Source organism: Schistocerca gregaria, chromosome 11 (assembly GCF_023897955.1).
Source record: "Schistocerca gregaria isolate iqSchGreg1 chromosome 11, iqSchGreg1.2, whole genome shotgun sequence".
In the NCBI taxonomy this organism is placed as follows: domain Eukaryota; kingdom Metazoa; phylum Arthropoda; class Insecta; order Orthoptera; family Acrididae; genus Schistocerca; species Schistocerca gregaria.
In genome coordinates, this window is record NC_064930.1 from 91,256,686 (window position 1) to 91,268,897 (window position 12,212).

At 45.3% G+C, this 12,212-nt stretch overlaps 1 protein-coding gene across 2 annotated transcripts in view; it reads left to right on the forward strand.

The window, feature by feature from the left end:
• Nucleotides 1–1,633: 1,633 nt before the first annotated feature.
• LOC126294948 (ankyrin repeat and protein kinase domain-containing protein 1-like) overlaps nt 1,634–12,212 on the forward strand; it is a 92,366-nt gene continuing 81,787 nt past the window's right edge. For both annotated transcript variants that reach the window (XM_049987162.1, XM_049987163.1), the window contains exon 1: nt 1,634–1,726. The gene's annotated coding sequence lies outside the window, so the exon portion shown is untranslated. The remainder of the gene's footprint in view (nt 1,727–12,212) is intronic.

The following is a 12,212-nucleotide window of genomic DNA, read 5'->3' on the forward strand; positions in this document are numbered from 1 at the left end:
TCAAATCAAAGCGACGTTGATTGTTGTCAGCAGGTGTCCTTTTGCAACATGGCAATGCAAGGCCAAACACTGCCCGTACAACAGTTGCAACAATCACAGACCTGCATTTGAGTGTCTTCCTCATCCACCATACTCACCAGACACTGCCCCAAGTGATTTCCATACGTTTGGACCACTCAAAGGCGGAATGGGAGGAAAGAAGTTCCGTTCTGATGAAGAGGTACGCCACGCGGTGCATGAGTGGTTGCATGGACTACCAAAAGAAAATTTTCTAAAGCAATTTATGCACTTTGTAAGCGCTGGAGGACTAGCATTCAGCGTGGTTGAGGTTATGTTAAAAAGTGGTACAGCTTTATACTACTTCTGCACAATAAGTAATATTTAAGAAAATATTTCAGTTTTCCTTTGGACTCACCCACTTAGGAGCATTGTGCTGCCACCTACTTCCAGGTACGACACATCAGTGTCCTCAGTAGTCATCAGACATCGTGAGAGAGCGGAATGGAGCGCCCCGTGGATCTCGCGGACATCGAACGTACTCCGGTGATTTGGTGTCACTTGTCGTGCGTCTGTACGCGAGATTTCCACACTCCTAAACATCCGTAGGTGCACGTTTTCCGATGTGATAGTGAAGTGGAAACGTGAAGGGACACGTACAGCACAAAGGCGTACAGGCCGACCTCGTCTGTTGACTGACAGAGACCACCGACAGTTGAAGCGGGTCGTAACGTGTAATAGGTAGACATCTATCCAGACCATCACACAAAAATTCTAAACTGCATCAGAATCCACTGCAAGTACTATGACCATTAGGGGGGAGGTGAGAAAACTTGGAATTCATGATCGAGTGGCTGCTCTTAAGCTACACATCACGCTGGTAAATGCCAAACGACGCTTCGCTTACTGTAAGGAGGGTAAATAATGGATGTCTGAAGAGTGGAAAAACGTTGCGTGGAGTGACTAATCACGATGCGATGGCAGGGCGTAGGTATGGCGAACGCCAGGCCTGACCGACAGACATCGATACCTCATCTCAGTGCAGCACTCCGTGAAGAATGAGCCGCCATTCCCCAGGAACTGATTGGACGTGGAAGATGTTATCAAGACTAAGGGAGGACCTACACCATAATCAGTTCCAGCATTACGATGGAGGGCGCCACGAACTTGTAGGTCATTTTCAGCCAAGTGTATTGGTACTTTTAATCACATAGTGTACTGTGCATAAAATTATATGAAAGTTTTCAGAAAAGCAGCCGAGATATCATTGTCCTGAGCTAAATTAGAAAAATAATAATGGTATCGACGACTACTGTCGAGGAAAAGTAATGCCAGAGGAGGATGTCACGTTACAAGGTGCAGTGCGGAATGAATTTCAGTCTTCTAAGAGGGTGGAGACTACTCGTTTTTTTACCTGTTGTGTGCAATACCGTAAGTCAGACGTGTCGTTTCTGAGGAAGGCCGAGGAAAGAATGACTCGCTCGGAATGCAACGTTCTCTCGTAGTACTTGTCGAGTCGGTTCATTTCCCGGAAGAGAGCTCTACGAAGCGAAGGTAACGCTTCGCGCGTTCCGTCTTTTCCTGCGGTATTCGGAGAACGGGTCACGTGACGGCAGAGTTTCCGTGCTCCGCCACCTGTTGTTCGAACAGTTGCTGGCGAAGCGTAGCAGCTGCGAGACTTCTCTCATCTCGACCCTGGGCCAGGCGTGTGAGTGTGTGCGTACAGCAGGTAGGGGCGTATCGCGTCTGCTATCATCGGTCTCTTACACCCAGTTTGCTGCATTTCTCTATTTTTTCAATCATTCGAAATACAAAAAGGCTTGGCTTTGGTTTAAGGTGATTCACGAAGACACGCAAATATTTTAATATGTTATTCTACAAGTAAAACTAAAGATAAAGGTCATATAAAGACTGGTCCACAAATGTTTATTTACGAATTTGCGTCTAACAAAAGATTTTGTCTGAAATTTAACAACTTCACTATTATCAAGCCATTGTAGTACTGTACGAGGTTAAAGTAAAGCACGATTTCCATTTATTTTGTTATTATTGGTCTCGTGAATCTAATAAAACCTGTCCAATTCACATATATGTATTCTTTGTTCTACTACTTTGTTGATGGTCTTTCAGAATTGACAAGGCCAGTTCATTCATACCTTGTAAAACAATTATCCCTAGTTACATTTCTTTATGTTTGAAAATATGACTACACACCTCTCCGCCGGGCGGTGTGACCGTGTGGTTCTAGGCGCTTCAGTCTGGAACCGCGTGACAGCTAGAATCGCAGGTTCGAATCCTGCTGCCTCGGGCATGGATGTGTGTGATGTCCTTAGGTTAGTTAGGTTTAAGTAGTTCTAAGTTCTAGGGGACTGATGACCACACATGTTAAGTCCCATAGTGCTCAGAGCCATTTGAACCATTTTTGAACAACTTTTCATGGCGTCATCTGCACGGTTACTCAGCTTTGAGGTCTCCATTTGGTTGCTCTCTTCATTAAACTTCCGAATTTGAGGTGTAAGCTGTTCTTGCGCCAGCAGGACTGGAAATTTTCATTCCATATATTCCAGGTTTGGAAGGACTCGTAGCCCTCTTGCATTTTACAAACATTTCATCTACAATCACATATTCCTCAAGAGAGTACTGCCCCACACAGTTTTTTGTGAACAGGTCAAAGATATTTCGTACAGGAGTCAATTTATCCCATATTCCTGTGTTGGACGTAGTTGACTTATTATCAAGTCTTAGACAGCAACCTGAACCTCCTGTAGAGTAGTTGCAGAATAGAATATTTATAATCCTGTGCCTCCTCTGTCCAAATGTTCCTGTAAATTTACCCTAAGCAGCCTTGTACTTTACACCGAAATAAAAAAAAAATGGATGAAATGGGTCTGAGCACTATGGGACTTAACATCTGAGGTCATCAGTTCCATAGAACTTAGAACTACTTAAACCTAACTAAACTAAGGACATCACACACATCCATGCCCGAGGCAGGATTCGAACCTGCGACTGTAGCGGTCTCGCGGTTCCATACTGAAGCGCCAAGAACCTCTCGGCCACACCAGCCAGCCCACCAAAATACATCACACCAATAAAGGCTTGAAATTCAACTCTGTCACTAAAATTAGCAGACGTGATGCATAGGTCAATACATGTCACTACTTCACCCAGTATTTCGTCAGTGAAAAACAACCGCCACATCTCTATTTCCGCCTGTTTATCCTTCACAATTCCCCTCACACCTAAAAGATGAGATAAAAATATTATATGAAGCCCTCATACGAGGATAAGGAATGTGCTTCATCCATTGTCTGTACCAATAAGTAATTTTAGTATTATTCTGACTCGTATCACTGTCATCCCCACTTTCTTCACTTTGCGTGTCGTGTTCACTGCACAATCTAGAGTCTGTGTCGAAACCGTCCTCACCTGGTTCTTCACTAGCCATTTCATTTACCAATGTATAGTTACACATGTGGATCTTCCCTCTCATCCATTGTAGCTGTCGTCTGAAAGAAACGGTGTGATTGAGCGCACTGAATGTGTGCTAAAATTATATTTGTGTTACAAAAAGAGACATCGCAAGTGTTCCTCTCCTGCAGACCTCAACAATAATCTCCTTGCTACCGGCGCAGAGTGGGGCCAAATCGCAAAAACATGGCCAAAAGTCAAAAAGTTATAAATTCGAGTGAATGTCAGTACTAGGGGATTTGCGGGGCCCGAAGTCAAAATTTGAAATAAAAACAGAATGGCGAATTTAGCGTTAACCAATCTTATAAAGAAATTACAAAATCTATCCATGTGTTGTGTAACACGATAAACATACAACCGGTTGTTTGAAAGTTCATAGATCTCAAGCCGAAGGGTAAATTGATTCACAATCGGCTGAGTCAACTTTTGAATCGCTGTAGCTCCCTGTACTTGCTGGTATACGTGGCGCAACTAAAAATGAAACTGCTTCTGGCAACAACGAGATCGAGTTTTCTCGAGGCAATTCGCGCAAACTTTAAATAAATGGATCGGATATTAATAATAAGCGTAATAGAAGTCTCCCATTGTTTTGGAAAATACCGTATCTATATAGGAGGGTAGTTCCATATTTAACCTAGTTACTATTATTCATTGCAAAATATTATTTGAAAAGGAGAGGAGTATATTCATAAAAGGGAAATACAATGAATACCGTGGATGAATTAAAGGAAAAGAGCAAGATTCCGCTTCGTTGATGTACGAAATACATCAAACTACACTAGTGGCCATTAAAATTGCTACATCAAGAAGAAATGCAGATGATAAACGGGTATTCATTGGACAAATATATTATACTAGAACTGACATGTGATCGCATTTTCACACAGTTTGGGTGCATAGATCCCGAGAAATCAGTACGCAGAGCAACCATCTCCGGCCCTCATAACGGCCTTGATACGCCTTGGCATTGGGTCAAAGAGATCTCGGATGGCGTGTACAGGTACAGCTGCCCATTCAGCTTCAAAACGATACCACAGTTCATCAAGAGTAGTAACTGGCGTATTGTGACGTACCAGACATTTTCATTTGGGGAGAGATCTAGAGAATGTGATGGCCAGGGCAGCACGCGAACATTTTCTGTATAGAGAAAGGGACCTTCAACATGCGCTCGTGCATTATCCTGCTGAAATGTGGGGCTTCGCAGGGATAGAATGAAGGGTAGAGGCACGGGTCGTAACACATCTGAAATGTAACGTCCACTGTTCAAAGTGCCGTCAATGCGAACAACAGGTGACCAAGACGTGTAACCGATGGCACCCCATGCCATAACGCCGGGTGATACGCAAGTATGGCGATGACGAATACACGCTTCCAGTGTGCGTTCACCGCGATGTCGCCAAACACGGATGCGAGCATCATGATACTGTAAACAGAGCCTAGATTCATCCTAAAAAAATTACGTTTCGCCATTAGTGCACCCAGGTTCGTCGTCGAGTACACCATCGCAGGCGCTCCTGTCTGTGATGGAGCATCAAGGGGAACCGCAGCCACGGTCTCACAGCTGATAGTCCGTGCTGCTGCAAACGTCGTCGAACTGTTCGTGCAGATGGTTGTTGTCTTTGAAACGTCCCCATGTGTTGTCTCAGGGATCGAGACGTGGCTGCACGATCTGTTACAGCCATGCGGATGAGATGCCTGTCATCTTGACTGCTAGTGATAAGAACCTCCTGACCCGATCGATTACATATTCCGCAAAGATTCATTGTATCTCGGCCAATGCGAGCAGCAGTGTCATGATACGATAAACCGCTACAATCCGGATTTCATCAAACGTGACGGTACGCATTTGTCCAGCTTACACGAGGCATGACAACAACGTTTCACCAGGCAACGCCGGTCAACTGTTGTTTCTTTTGTATGAAAAATCGGTTGGAAACGTTCCTCATGCCAGCACGTTGTAGGTATCGCCACCGGCGCCAACCTTGTGTGAATGCTCTGAAAGGCTAATCATTTGCATATCACATCATCTTCTTACTGTAGGTTAAATTTCACGTCTGTAGCACGTCATCTTCGTGTGTTGCAATATTAATGGCCAGTATTGTATGCTTTGTGTTGGAAGAATTAGTACCAATGACACAGTTGCAGCTAGATGCAGTAAGTTTTAACTTTTTTCATTCATTAATAGTTCCATACGATCGGTCAGATCGTTAAACTTTGGAGAGCTTATAAACTTTTCTCCCCGTGTTTAAAATTTTACATTGTAATTCTCCGTTCATTTGGGCATAAATGATTCATTTATTGTTATCACGTTCACTATTATTATTAGTGTTATATTACACAATAATTTTCTATCTAATTTCGTCTATTGATTTCAACGTGAATTGAAATCGATTGATTTTTAGAGATTTGGCGACCATTTGAATGCACCGTTAAAATATTTGCTCACTGCGCGAATCGTCTAGCCTGCTGAGGGGTTCTACAGCAGCAGGTGTAGAGAGAGTCTAGGGGGCTGTGGCGACCGGAATCCGACCTTAGGACCCTTACCCAACCTAGTCAGAAATTAATGAAAGTTGAATTTTGTTTTTCGACTTTGGGCCAGCTTTTTTGGGATTTGGCCCCACTGTGCGGCGGTTCTGACAGACCCGCAGACACCTAAAAGTCACTCCTAGACAATAGAATTCAACCCGCATTCACCAATCAGATTTCACAACGGTGAAAGATAAGAAGCTACACGAAATACGGTATCGGTGTGGTGCTTCAAATGTAGCAACAACTGATCACCGGCATAGCCCCGGGTCTGCGAAAACCGACAGTAACTTCTAGTTCTGTAAGACGCGGAATTATTACGTTAAAAGTATCAAATATGCAACAGGTAGCGAATACTGGCTGCCCCTGTCCAGTGTCTCCTGGTGTGGGAGGCTGTCTAGATGCTCGCTCCCCGCTTTGTCAACCTCCGATCTCGCGTTCTTACGTCGTGGCTGCGCTGTTACGAAGTGAGCCACACTCGCAGAAGTTAAACAACAGGGCGTGTCTGATGTTGGCGTCCTCCGAAACCGAGAACTGCTGCGGGCGTACTCGCAGACGCGGCCGTGAAGTAGGTCGATCTGTTCGTAGTGAGGTGACGATTTCGCACCACGAAGGAAGGGCAGAGGGCCTTTGCGCTGCTGAAGAACTGCCACTTCGTTGTGTGAACGCAGCCTTTTCCGAATTTTTCGAGGGAAATAGTCCGAGAAATGTGTCCGTGTAGGCAGACGATGGCGAACAGGAAAGTCGTCGAAGCTTCGCCCCGAAACGAGCGTGTTACTCGACACGAATTTATCGGTGCCGGTTACATAGTTACTGTCACGCCATTACTACAGACAACGTGTAAACAACCTTCCCGCGCCGCACAACAGCTGTAGTACACAGAGGCGAAGACAAGCCTGCAGTGGGGGAACCGAGCTTCATCAGGCGGTCGCCACTGGCCGCCTTTGACAGTTTGTGTGTCCGCAACGTTCGCAAAGGCACTAACAATTGTTCGAGCGTTTTTTACTTCGACATTCTGTAAAGAAAGATAATTTCCTGTCTTATTGTCTAGTTGACAACGAAACAGTTATCTTTTCTGTTATTGGTCGTAATTTTGTATGCTGCTGGCAGTTGCAGTAATCCGCCGTACCTAACATGTTGCATCAGCTTTCAAGAATGAATCGCTGATTGCAGTACCGCTGGTACACCACACGTATAGGAGAAGTACCGCTGAAGTTTCAAAATTACCTCCGATGCTCATGGCAGGATGATGTCGTGTTCCCTGCACGTAAGTGCGGGTAATCCAATATAACCGTTATTCCTTCCCCATCCCACCGCCACTACCAACAACTAAAGCAAAGTCACTACAAGCGCCACGGAGAAACTCAGATCTTAGCGATATGGGTGCTCTGATCGAGGCTGAAGGCACAGATCACAGAGTATTCAGTGGTACTTTTGCCTGTGCGTCATGCATCTCGCCTTCTGCTCTGGAGTTTTTCATCCTTATTCACAAAAAGGTCTAGTAACTGTCACCTGTACTAATATGTCGACATCAGTTCAAAAATGGTTCAAATGGCTCTGAGCACTATGGGACTCAACTGCTGTGGTCATTAGTCCCCTAGAACTTAGAACTACTTAAACCTAACTAACCTAAGGATAGCACACACATCCATGCCCGAGGCAGGATTCGAACCTGCGACCGTGGCAGTCGCACGGTTCCGGACTGCGCGCCTAGAACCGCGAGACCACCGCGGCCGGCTACATCAGTTCAAAGAGAGGCCAACTAAAGGAGAATTTTATGATATTCTGTGTTTCTTTGTCACTGAAATGAAAAGAAGAGACATTCGATCATTGACATCATTTACTTGGAATCAGTTCAGCCTGCTACTGACAAGGGAACCTCCAAAACTTGCTCACACATACAGAACGAAAACAGGAAGGAGGTGTACTAAACCGTAAATTAAAAAAAAAGAAGAAAAATAGAAATATTGAATACGAGCAGAGACCTCCTGCAGGCGTGTCCCGTGACAGCCGTGGCAGCACGGAATGGGGCGTGCATCGTGAGTGTTCGAGACAAGCAGTGTAAACCTCCGTCGTATACGCCTTTCGCTTCGCAAAATACCCACTGCTGATTGTCTCCTGCCATGCGCATTTAATCTGTTGGCGAATGTGTGACAAGCGTGGAAGTATGTTATGTGGGGCTGCTTGTTTGGTGCTTACAAGCAGAGGTCCAGAGTCGTAAGACCGACTTTTTGAAACTACCTTTATAGTGGCGAGGGTCAAGACCCCAGGTACACTATGTGATCAAAAATATCCGTACACCTGGCTGAGAACGACTCACAAGTTCGCAGCACCCTCCATCGGTAATGCTGGAATTCTGTTAGGTGTCGCAGGCATATGTTTAGTCAGGTGCTGGAAGGTTTCTAGGGGAATCACAGTCCAAACTTCACGGAGTGCTGCACCGAGGAGAGGTATCGATGTCGGTCGGTGAGGCCTGGCACGAAAACGGCTTTCCAAAACTTCCCAAAGTTGTTCTACAGGCTTCAGGTCAGGACTCTGAGTGTGCAGGTCCATTACAGGGATGGTATTGTGGTGTAACCACTCCGCCACAGGTCATGCAATATGAACAGGTGCTCGATCTTATTGAATGATGCAGTCACCATCTCCGAATTGCTCTTCAACAGCTCGAAGCAAGAAGCTGCTTAAAACATCAATGTAGGCCTGTGCTGTTATAGTGCCAGCCAAAACAACAAGGGGTGCAACCCAATCCATGAAAAACACAACCACGCGATAACACCACGGCCTCCAAATTTTACTGTTGGCATTACATGACCTTCACAGACTATCCCCATACCCACAGCCTGCCATCGGATCACCACATTGTGTACCGTGATTCGACACTCCAGATAACGTTCTTCCACAGCTCAATCGTCCAATATTTAGGCTCCTTACACCGAGCGACGTTTGGCATTTAGCGGCGTGATGTGTGGCTTATGAGCAGCTGCTCGACCGTGAAATCCAAGTTTTCTCACCTCCCACCTAACTGTCATAATACTTCTACATCTACACCCATATTCCGCAAGCCACCTGACGGTGTGTGGCGAAGGGTACCCTGAGTACCTCTATCGGTCCTCTCTTCTATTCCAGTCTCGTATTGTCGGTATGCTTCTGTGTGGGCTCTAATCCCTCTGATTTTATCCTCGCGGTCTCTTCGTGAGATATACGTAGGAGGGAGCAATATACTGCTTGACTCTTCGGTGAAGGTATGTTCTCGAAACTTTAACAAAAGCCCGTACCGAGCTACTAAGCGTCTCTCCTGCAGAGTCTTCCACTGGAGTTTATCTATCATCTCCGTAACGCTTTCGCGATTACTAAATGATCCTGTAACGAAGCGCGCTCCTCTCCGTTGGATCTTCTTTATCTCTTCTATCGATCCTATCTGGTGCGGATCCCACTCTGCTCAGCAGTATTCAAGCAGTGGGCAAACAAGCGTACTGTAACCTACTCCCTTTGTTTTCGGATTGCATTTCCTTAGGATTCTTCCAATGAATCTCAGTCTGGCATCTGCTTTACCGACGATCAACTTTATACGATCATTCCATTTTAAATCACTCCTAATGCGTCCTCCCAGATAATTTATGGAATTAACTGCTTCCAGTTGCTGATCTGCTATTTTGTAGCTAAATGATAAGGGATCTATCTTTCTATGTATTCGAAGTACATTACACTTGTCTACATTGAGATTCAATTGCCATTCCCTGCACCATGCGTCAATTCGCTGCATATCCTCCTGCATTTCAGTACAATTTTTCATTGTTGCAACCTCTCGATACACCACAGCATCATCTGAAAAAAGCCTCAGTGAACTTCTGATGTCATCGACCAGATCATTTATGTATGTTGTGAATAGCAACAGTCCTATGACACTCCCCTGCGGCACACCTGAAATCACTCCTACTTCGGAAGACTTCTCTCCATTGAGAATGACATGCTGCGTTCTGTTATCTAGGAGCTCCTCAATCCAATCACACAATTGGTCTGATAGTCGATATGCTCTTACTTTGTTCATTAAACGACTGTGGGGAACTGTATCTAACGCCTTGCGGAAGTCAACAAACACGGCATCTACCTGTGAACCCGTGTCTATGGCCCTCTGAGTCTCGTGGACGAATAGCGTGAGCTGGGTTTTACACGACCGTCTTTTTCGAAACCCATGCCGATTCCTACAGAGTAGTTTTCTAGTCTCCAGAAAAGACATTATACCCGAACATAATACGTGTTCCAAAATTCTACAACTGATCGACGTTACAGATACAGCTCTGCACATCTGTTCGACGTCCCTTCTTGAAAACGGGGGTGACCTGTGCCCTTTTCCAATCCTTTGGCACGCTACGCTCTTCTAGAGACCTACGGTACACCGCTGCAAGAAGGGGTGCAAGTTCCTTCGCGTACTCTGTGTAAAATCGAACTAGTATCCCATCAGGACCAGCGGCCTTTCCTCTTTTGAGCGATTTTAATTGTTTCTCTATCCCTCTGTCGTCTATTTCGATATCTACCATTCTGTCAACTGTGCGACAATCTAGAGAAGGAAGTACAGTGCAGTCATCCTCTGTGAAACAGCTTTGGAAGAAGATATTTAGTATTTCGGCCTTTAGTCTGTCATCCTCTGTTTCAGTACCATTTTGGTCACAGAGTGTCTCGACATTTTGTTTTGATCCACCGAACGCTTTGACTTAGGACCAAAACTGGTTACGATTTTCTGCCAAGTCAGTGCATAGAACTTTACTTTCGAATTCATTGAACGCCTCTCGCATAGCCCTCCTCACACTACATTTCGCTTCGCGTAATTTTTGTTTGTCTGCAAGGCTTTGGCAATCTTTATGTTTGCTGTGAAGTTCCCTTTGCTTCCGCAGCAGTTTTCTAACTCGGTTGTTGTACCACGGTGGCTCTTTTCCATCTCTTACGATATTGCTTGGCACATACTCATCTAACCATATTGTACAACGGTTTTGAACTCTGTCCACTGATCTACAACACTATCTGTACTTGAGACAAAACTTTTTTGTTGAGCCATCAGGTACTTTGTAATCTGCTTTTTGTCACTTTTGCTAAACAGAAAAATCTTCCTACCTTTTTTAATATTTCTATTTACGGCTGAAATCATCGATGCAGTAACCGCTTTATGATCGCTGATTCCCTGTTCTGCATTAACTGATTCAAATAGTTCGGGTCTGTTTGTCACCAGAAGGTCTAATATGTTATCGCTACGAGTCGGTTCTCTGTTTAACTGCTCAAGGTAGTTTTCAGATAATGCACTTGAAAAATTTCACTGGATTCTTTCTCCCTGCCACCCGTTATGAACATTTGAGTCTCCCAGTCTATATTCGGCAAATTAAAATCTCCACCCAGAACTATAACATGGTGGGGCAATCCACTCGAAATGTTTTCCAAATTATTCTTCAGGTGCTGAACCACAACAGCTGCTGAGCCCGGGGGCCTATAGAGACATCCAATTACCGTGTCTGAGCCTGCTTTAACCGTGACCTTCACCCAAATCATTTCACAATTCGGATCTCCGTGAGTTTCCTTCGATACTGTTGCACTTCTTATCGCTATAAACACGCCTCCACCTTCACTGTCCAGCCTGTCTCTGCGGTATACATTCCAATTTGAGTTTAGGATTTCATTACTGTTTACGTCTGGTTTCAGCCAACTTTCTGTCCCTAGTACTATATGGGCGTTGTGAGCGTTTATTAATGAGAGCAGTTGTGGGACCTTTCTATAGACGCTCCTGCAGTTTACTAATAGCACATTAATATTTTTATTCCCTGATGCATGTTGCCTACTCCTACATTGCCGCGTCTCAGGAGGCGTCTTGTCGGGCCTACGGAGGGAATTCTCTAACCTAAAAAAACCCCATGTGCACTCCACACGTACTCCGCTGCCCTTGTAGCCGCTTCCGGCGTGTAGTGCACGCCTGACCTTTTCAGGGGGACCCCACATTTCTCCACCCGATAGCGGAGGTCGAGAAAATTGCACCCTAGCTCTCCGCAGAATCGTCTTAGCCTCTGGTTTAAGCCTCCCACTCGGCTCCAAACCAGAGGACCACGATCGGTTCTGGGAACGATACTACAAATAGTTAGCTCTGATTCCACCCCGCGAGCGAGGCTTTCCGCCTTCACCAACTCCGCCAACCGCCTGTACGAACTGAGGATGACCTCTGAACCCAGACGGCAGGA